The sequence below is a fragment of the Armigeres subalbatus genome, chromosome 1 (genome assembly GCF_024139115.2).
Source record: "Armigeres subalbatus isolate Guangzhou_Male chromosome 1, GZ_Asu_2, whole genome shotgun sequence".
Taxonomy (NCBI): Eukaryota; Metazoa; Arthropoda; class Insecta; order Diptera; family Culicidae; genus Armigeres; species Armigeres subalbatus.
In genome coordinates, this window is record NC_085139.1 from 154,456,244 (window position 1) to 154,464,374 (window position 8,131).

Genomic DNA, 8,131 nt, shown 5'->3' on the forward strand with positions numbered 1-8,131 from the left:
TAAATTGCAGCTGGACTACACAACTTACGATGAAGATCTATGATACTCATTCAGATCTTGGAGAATTTAATACAGACTGTTATGCAGAAAACCGCGAGAAGATTCGAGTTTGTCCGGGTAAGTTATTAGTATTTCTCTGCAGTGGGTTTGAGCAAATTTCGTTTCTTTTACCTTTGAAAGGAAATAAATTCACCCTTACAACACTCCAGTAAAATGCTAATATCTTTGCGTAATAAACTCTAATCTTCTCGCGATTTTCAGCATAACATTCTGTATTTTATTTTACAAGAACTGAATGAGTATCATGGTTCTTGATCGTAAATTGTGCCGTCTAACTGTAAATCACTGTTTTTGGATGTTTCTGCATACATTTTTCCATATAAACTTCCAACGAGTTTAGCACTGCCCAAACGTTGACCGATTTGGCTGAAATTTTGTCCAGAGCATCAGGGCATCAAATAGAACCGAATAAAAGGGCGGCCCATAAAAAAATTTGAAAAAGTGTTTTTTGAGCCACCCTACCCTACAGCTATGTTGAATCTGTCGATATATTTAAAATGACGCCAGTAAATTGAAAATTGTTGAAAATGAGCTGTATTTAGTATGAGTTAATTTATACGTGTACTCTCTCGTCTACGCTCAAAATGCACAAAACCTCTCTCGATGCGATGGATACTTTTTGACAGCTTACTTTGGAGATTCTTTGACACTCGTTTCGACTCTATCCGCAGCTCCCAGATGTTTACAAAAGTTAAGTAACATATTACTTTTATCATCGGAGAATAAAGACTAGCGTGCAAATTTGTCGAAGTACCAAAACAAAAGCTTACAATCCAATTGTATACACTCAGCCAAGAAAACTAGTGATAGTCATACGAATTTCTTATGTTTTTTTGCTATAAGAATCGCTCATAAACTTCATACGATTTTTTTATGAACTGTGTGTTATATTACCGAGAATGATTTTCATAAGATTGTCTTATGAAAATGTTAAGCCTTTTCAGAGCCCATAAAGAAATTCATAAGAGAATCTCATGAACAACAAAAACTTTTGCATATGAGGATCATAATATTTTCAATACGATTTTTATGCATGCTGTGTACTCCAACGAGAGCAAATAAAAAAGAAACATAATAAAACCGCAGCAAATTATTAAACAACATAATATTTTATTTTTTCCTGTGTTTGGTGCGTTTACATTTTGTTAAATAAAATTTAAGCAAACCTTAACTAATATTCGCGTATTATCATAGACATAATATATGGCATTGTTAAACGATACTCTATTCAATGTATTCAAAACAATATTTAATGCCGCAGGATGAGTATCCTATTGATATTTGGTCGAGGTTCTGCTGAATAAGGCCAATAAAAATCCCTATTTTTACCAAAATTGTCGTGTAGCAGTTTCAATGATTACAAACCTCAGCCAATTAATCAGAAGGCCGCTCGGCGCGGTTTTGCAGAACCTCGACCACCACCCGTCTAAATGATTACATTACATGATTATTGATTGCACCAGTTGATAAGACTCAAGAATCTTTGTTGTTTTTTTTCCTGCTGGTGGGCTCGATGAGCTGCATCGACAAGGTTCTGAAAAATATAAATTATGATTTTGGAAGTGAATATTTAACACAATACACAACTCTAACAAAAGGAATCATTTACTTACATTTGCATTCCTCAAATTTACAACGGACTCTTAACTGCGCTCGATCTGGAGATTGTGAGGAAATTTTCGAAGTTTCCTCAGTTGATGGTCTATACTGTATACGCCATGTTGACTGCTCATTTCATAAGATTTGTGTTATGAGTTTTTCACATCAAGAGAAGTGAATATCACAAGACACCTCTTATGTTTTGTTTTTTCTATAGATAAGTCTTATGAACTTCATAAGAAACAGAAATGAATTTCATCACGGGCCAACTAATTATCATAAGAGGCTCAATGAAAATGAAACTCGATTATTTTTCTAGGGTTCATAAGATTAGGCTTATGATGTTTCTAAGATAGTTTAGTTGAGTGTATAGAAATTAGCGAAAGCACAATCCAAAACATCATTCTTGCAACTTTTTTCAAACCCCAAAAAGGTCTTTCTTGCAGTGGAGACGTCACCCATAGAGCTTGCTGACGTTTGATCATCTTTCTTTTGTACCTTTGTTCTTTTGCTGATCTTCTATGAAAGTGACAGCTTCGGGCTTGCGGGCCTGTTCAGCGGTTGTAAACAAGTGCAGTCTCGGCAGTGTCACATATGAAATGCCTATATGGGTAGGATTTATTATTCATCGGGAAACGCTTCGGAAGCCTATAGGCCGAGCACGCGCAGTTTGAAGTTTGTATGGAAATTACTATATAAAATTTATATAGAATAATCGCCACTTAAGTAAAATACCGTTCCGTGTTGCGACCCATTAACTATTCAAATGTAATCGACACGATGACTTCATAGAATACTTCCTAAGCTAGAGGACAGTTGTTGTTGCGAAGTGATCTGACTTTTGTAAGGAAAGTAATAAAGAAAATAAAAATTCTAGTTTTTGCTTTCCTTTCGCCAGCGTTGCGTTCGGTATATTGATTTAGTATAGTACAATTGTGTTTAATTTGTGATGTAATATTCTACAGTTAAATTGAATAAGTACCACAATATGACAAAATACCTTAGCACAACTAAGCGAGGCAGAGGTGAATGAGCAAAATGCTATACTATCTCGAGAATCACAATAAGGCTTGCTGACGTTAATCATCTTTCTCTTGCACGCGCGTGGAGGGGATAGGATTTGTTTTCATCGGGAAACGCTTCCGAAGATATATCCATTTTGTGCGCGTGCAAGAGAAAGGAGATCAACCGTCAGCAAGCTCTATATATTATGCATCTCGAGAAAATATAGAATACTGCGGCGTCCTGCTGGCTGCTTCTCAGGTAATCGCAACAGTCACTAAACACGACAGAGTCAATAAAAATCTTACCCACAGTATGCACTTGTCAAGATAAGCACTCTCCATGTATTGCGCTTTTTGCACTTCATAAGAGTTTTGCGAGATTTTTTTTCTCACAGTCATCTTTTTCTCACACTCAATACACTCAAAAAAGTTTGATTTTCCGTGTATAATATTTGTGTGTGAGTGCTTAATCTGAAAACAAATAGACGTCAAATCATGACGGGAATCGATTTAGTGTACACGCTTACATGTGACTAACGAGTAATGGGTTATAATTGGGTAAATTTCAGTAACAAAAATCGATCAACCCGAAATGAGAGTGAGTGTGAGAAAAAGAAGCGGGCAAATCACAATCTACACATAACTCTTCAAATTGGTGAAATCGGCAATACTCAGTGACGCTGGTTGCCTCTCACTAATACAATCGAGTACTGCTGTCATTTGGCGAAAAGCACGTGGTTTTGTTTTGAGAGGGAAAATTTTCCCTATCTTTTAACCCGGCGGTTATCTTGACGTCTGTAACGGTCATATCAAATGTACATCACAAGCACTAGTGGTGTACTCCCTCGGATGGCGTGATCATACGCACGCATGTGTGCGTTCGTACACATGGTTTATTGGTGCATGGTTCATTGGGTCAGTTGAGTTATAGACATCACGCAAGGCAGACGTGCTCAAGCAAGCGGCTGCACGAAGGACGCGACTATTCGGCTGGTCATTCGGCGGGTCTTTACAATGGCGACGAGGAGAAAGATTCGATTTGATTTTATTTTTTTTAGATGAGAGATGGAAGAGTTCGAGGAATTTGGTTTGTCGTTTCTTGTTTAGTGGTTGAAGAAGAAAGAATGCTCAACAGAAGAAGGGACCGCAAAATGGAGTAATGTGAATTTTGTGTTTGAATTTATTTTTGTTGCTGAGTTTTAATTCGTTTAGCGAAACACCATTATTGTATTGATGTCTGGATGAACGTATATGTTTCGGCGCTGATGTTTCAAGTTCCGCAGTAGATGACACTAAATAATCATGACGGATTGTAGAATACATGTGTTTACTTTAGATTGTGTGTACTATCGGTTGTTGCTTCGTGCATTATAGAGTTGCTTCGTATAATTAGTAAATGTCTTGCGCTGTGTTGGAAAAGATTGTACGAAATATAGATGCTTTGTGCATTGTAGCTTAACACTTCACGGGAGGTTCAAATGCTTTAGAGTGGTATCAAAAGGCTTCGTGCAAGAAGGAGATGCTTCGTGCTTGAGATATTAGAGATGCTTCGTGCAATAAAGAGAGGCTTGATGCAGTAATGATAAGCTTCGCACAACTAATAGATGCTTCGTGTAATGAGGAGATAGATAGATAGAGATTGATGAAATTTGAAATGTTTCATACAATGAGAAAAACAAATTGTGCAATAAGAAGATGCATCGGGCAATAGCGAGCTTCGTGCAATGAGGAGATGCTTTGGAAAAAAAGGAAATGCTTCGTACTATTATGAAAGGTGATTGATGAAATCTAGGATGCTTCGTGCAATGGAGGATCTTTGTGCAATAGGAGGATGCATTGTGCAAGGTAGAGGTGCTTCATGCAATGAGAAGACGCTTCGTGCTATTTTAGGAAAGGATTTATAAAATTTTAGATGCTTCGTGCAATGAGCGGATCTGTAGTGCGATGTTTCATGCAGTAGAGCGATGCATCATGGAATGAGATGTTTCGTGCAATAAGAGGGTCAGGTAGAGACTCCGTATGTAAATGGATGTTTCTAGTAATGAGGAGATTCTTCGTGCAATTTTGATGAATGATTGGTAAAAATTGAGATATTTCGTGCGATGTACAGGCATAATTTAAAGAAACGATGTGCAGAAGTCTGGATGCTTTACGAAATTTTAATAAATGAATCGTAGAAGTGGAAATGCTTCATTTAGTATTGAGAGACTTAGGGTAAGAAAGAAAAATGCGTGCATAATGTGTACACTTCGTTAATTTGGGATGCTTTGTGGAACATGAATAAAGTCTCGAGCAATTTGAGAGGCTGTGCTTTATGAAAAGTAGCAGTGCAATTCGCGTGCGTACTAGTCTACGTTGCTTGACGAAGTGGATAAATATGTAACAGCGAGAATATGGATGTGTTCCGTGTTTCCACTGTGATGTGAGTATGCTTCGTTAGTACTGGGATATTGCAGAAGATTTGGATTGATCACGTGCAGTACTGCTTCGCGTGATTTGTTTTAGAGGTAATCCTCACAAAGATGAAATAGTATTTTCCACATTGTAGGAGTGATAATGAGCAGAGTTCAATGCAGTGTTGATTCATGCGTAATAGAAGTTATGTGGAAATCGGGAGTACTTGCATTTTGTGTGATATACCACGGGAGTCCTTCCACAAACATGCAACGTGATTCAATACGTTGTGTTTTGTGAAATTATAGTTCTATAGATGTTGATGTTTCGTTTAGGAGTTGATGGTACAACATTTTGGATTGTTGAGCTGATGATTTGAGCTTCATTGTTTGGATTCCGGGATTGACTGCTGTTGCAAGGGGTGTTTTGCTCAGGCGGGAAGGGAAATTACCCTTCACAGTTGAGCCAATGTTTGGCGTTCGCAAGTTTGATTATAAATCGTGTCTGGCTTGGGAAGCGGTTTTGTGCGCAGTTGTGGAACGGTTCAGTTGCGGCCGGGAACAGGCTCAATGAGTGTATGTGTGGATTTGACTGAATTTGTGTTCTGCTGAGCTCTGCTGGGCGTCGTGGGGAAAAGTTGTGACATCGCTGAGAGAATGGTGGATGCCAGGGGAAGTGTGGTTGATCGTATGGTGAGAGTAACATCGATATTACTTGTTTTATGATTGTGATTTTTGATGTTTGGAGTTTTTGTAGGATTGATTCCATAGGCCTCGATAGGCTTGTCCACGGTTTGTTTGCCAAGTGCATGCATCTTGTGAAATTAACTGTTGAACTGTTTGTTAAAGGGATCTACCCACGAACCAGGTATTAGAGAATTATTTTCTGAATGATGAGTCATTTTTATTTTGAGAAAGTTTTGAAGTGGTGTAGTGTTCTATTATGAAGTGTATTTGATTTCATTAGCTATGAGTTGTTAGCTCAGGAATTGAACAAGGTTTAAATGTATGAGTGGCCAACGCATAGGAGTTGGGCGGCAGTGAATTGGTTGATCCTAGGGATGGTTGTGTTTGGCATGGGTGGGAGGCTGGCTGGAACAACCTATTGTGTCCATGTTGTTAGAGAACAGGACTTGGTCTGGGCAACAAATCACTATAGAATGTGTTAGATTGAACGATACTCGTTTCATATGGTGGGGTGTTATACACTATACAGACATTTTGGGTGGTCAGTTCATATTAGAATCATCGGTTAATCTGTCAGCAATGGCGAAATATATCTAATCCGGAAAGATCACCTTCATATTTCGATCCGGCCATGGATATTGCGGGTTTAGTCAATGACAGGTATACGAGGCAAAATAAATTTAAGCAAATTCCGTGATGAACTTATACCCTAAATAAAAAATCACGAAAATAAAGTTTAAAAAAAAAAAGTAAATCACATCTGTATGGAATTATAATCATCAGGTATCATTAGGTATCCTGCTGAAGTTATTCGTTTTCTTTTGGTGTTTGAGCCTTCTTTAGCCTGTGCAGCTTCAAAGCAAGACCATGTTAAATATGACTTTGTTCGTTGCCTGGTGCTTGTTGAGGAAATTCTTGGATGGGACACTTTGTTGAACTTCCCAGATACGGAATATCATGGTGCTAGCCACGTGATACACAAATAGTTCCAGTGGGGGATGCAGTTGCAAAGAGAGAAGAAGACCTGGAGTATTTGATACAGGTTGACAGTTGCAGGATGAACCAGGACTTGAAGGGAATGATATTGAAAATATCGAGTAATAAGTAATAAGTAATAATTACAGTGGATTACAATGTTCCTGTAGCGTAGTAACTTTCCTTTTGCATTAGGGGACTTATGCTGGTATCGTTTGAGAATCGGAAGTGTTAACCTGAGGAAACCTGTGAAAACCTGAGGAGAATCGATGCCTACTATGTCGATGATTTGGAACCATTGAGTTGTTGGAGGCGATAAGTGTATACATGTTTAGCGCTGATGAAAACAGTGTTCAACTGCTCCTTGGAGTTCTTTAGATAAAAAGAATTGCACATGGTGCTGATGCGTTTCTCTCGAAGTGCTATTTCATTTGTTTGTTTGTTATGTGTTGTACAATGAGTTGGCGCAAAAATAATTGTGCATCTAATAAACTGAATTAAGAGATATTTGTGTAAGATTGTTGTTAGGCACTTTTTACGAATCATTCGGTGTGAAATCGAATTAGCGTATGTACTGTATACTCTGAACGGGTATGTAATGACTGGATGCTTTGAATGACGAAAAACATTGATGGCCGAGGAAGGAAAGCTGAGCAAAGAATAAGTGTTTGAATTTGGCCATGCATGTTTAGTAGAAAGACTTTCGCTAGGTTCTTTATATGACTGTGAACATTTGGTGAGTCATTGTATGACACCTGATCTATGTATGCATCGTAATTATTACATTATAAATATCAACAGTCATGATGATAAATATTATAAAACATTCAGAGATGTTATGTGATGATTTAAGGTTTTGTATTATATGTGTATTATGTATTTTGAACTATAGACATAAGAATTCATGTAATAGTACAATGGCACAAGGTTCTAAAAAAAGGGAGAGATGTAACGGTCATATCAAATGTACATCACAAGCACTAGTGGTGTACTCCCTCGGATGGCGTGATCATACGCACGCATGTGTGCGTTCGTACACATGGTTTATTGGTGCATGGTTCATTGGGTCAGTTGAGTTATAGACATCACGCAAGGCAGACGTGCTCAAGCAAGCGGCTGCACGAAGGACGCGACTATTCGGCTGGTCATTCGGCGGGTCTTTACAACGTCTACCTTCGCAGTCGAGCCTGCGATAGTAAAGGCTCCGTCAGACGTTGCAAGCAAATCACTCGTGCGAGCGAATGATTTCTGAGAGCACTCGCAATTGCAGTCACACGTAGCAGTTTCTTACACTGACAAAAATCCAATCATATCCATTATGTGTGGCACACATAAATTTTGACTATAGCATTTCCCACATAATGACTATGTGAATTTGCATAGCATATATGTGGAAACACACATAACCCTCAT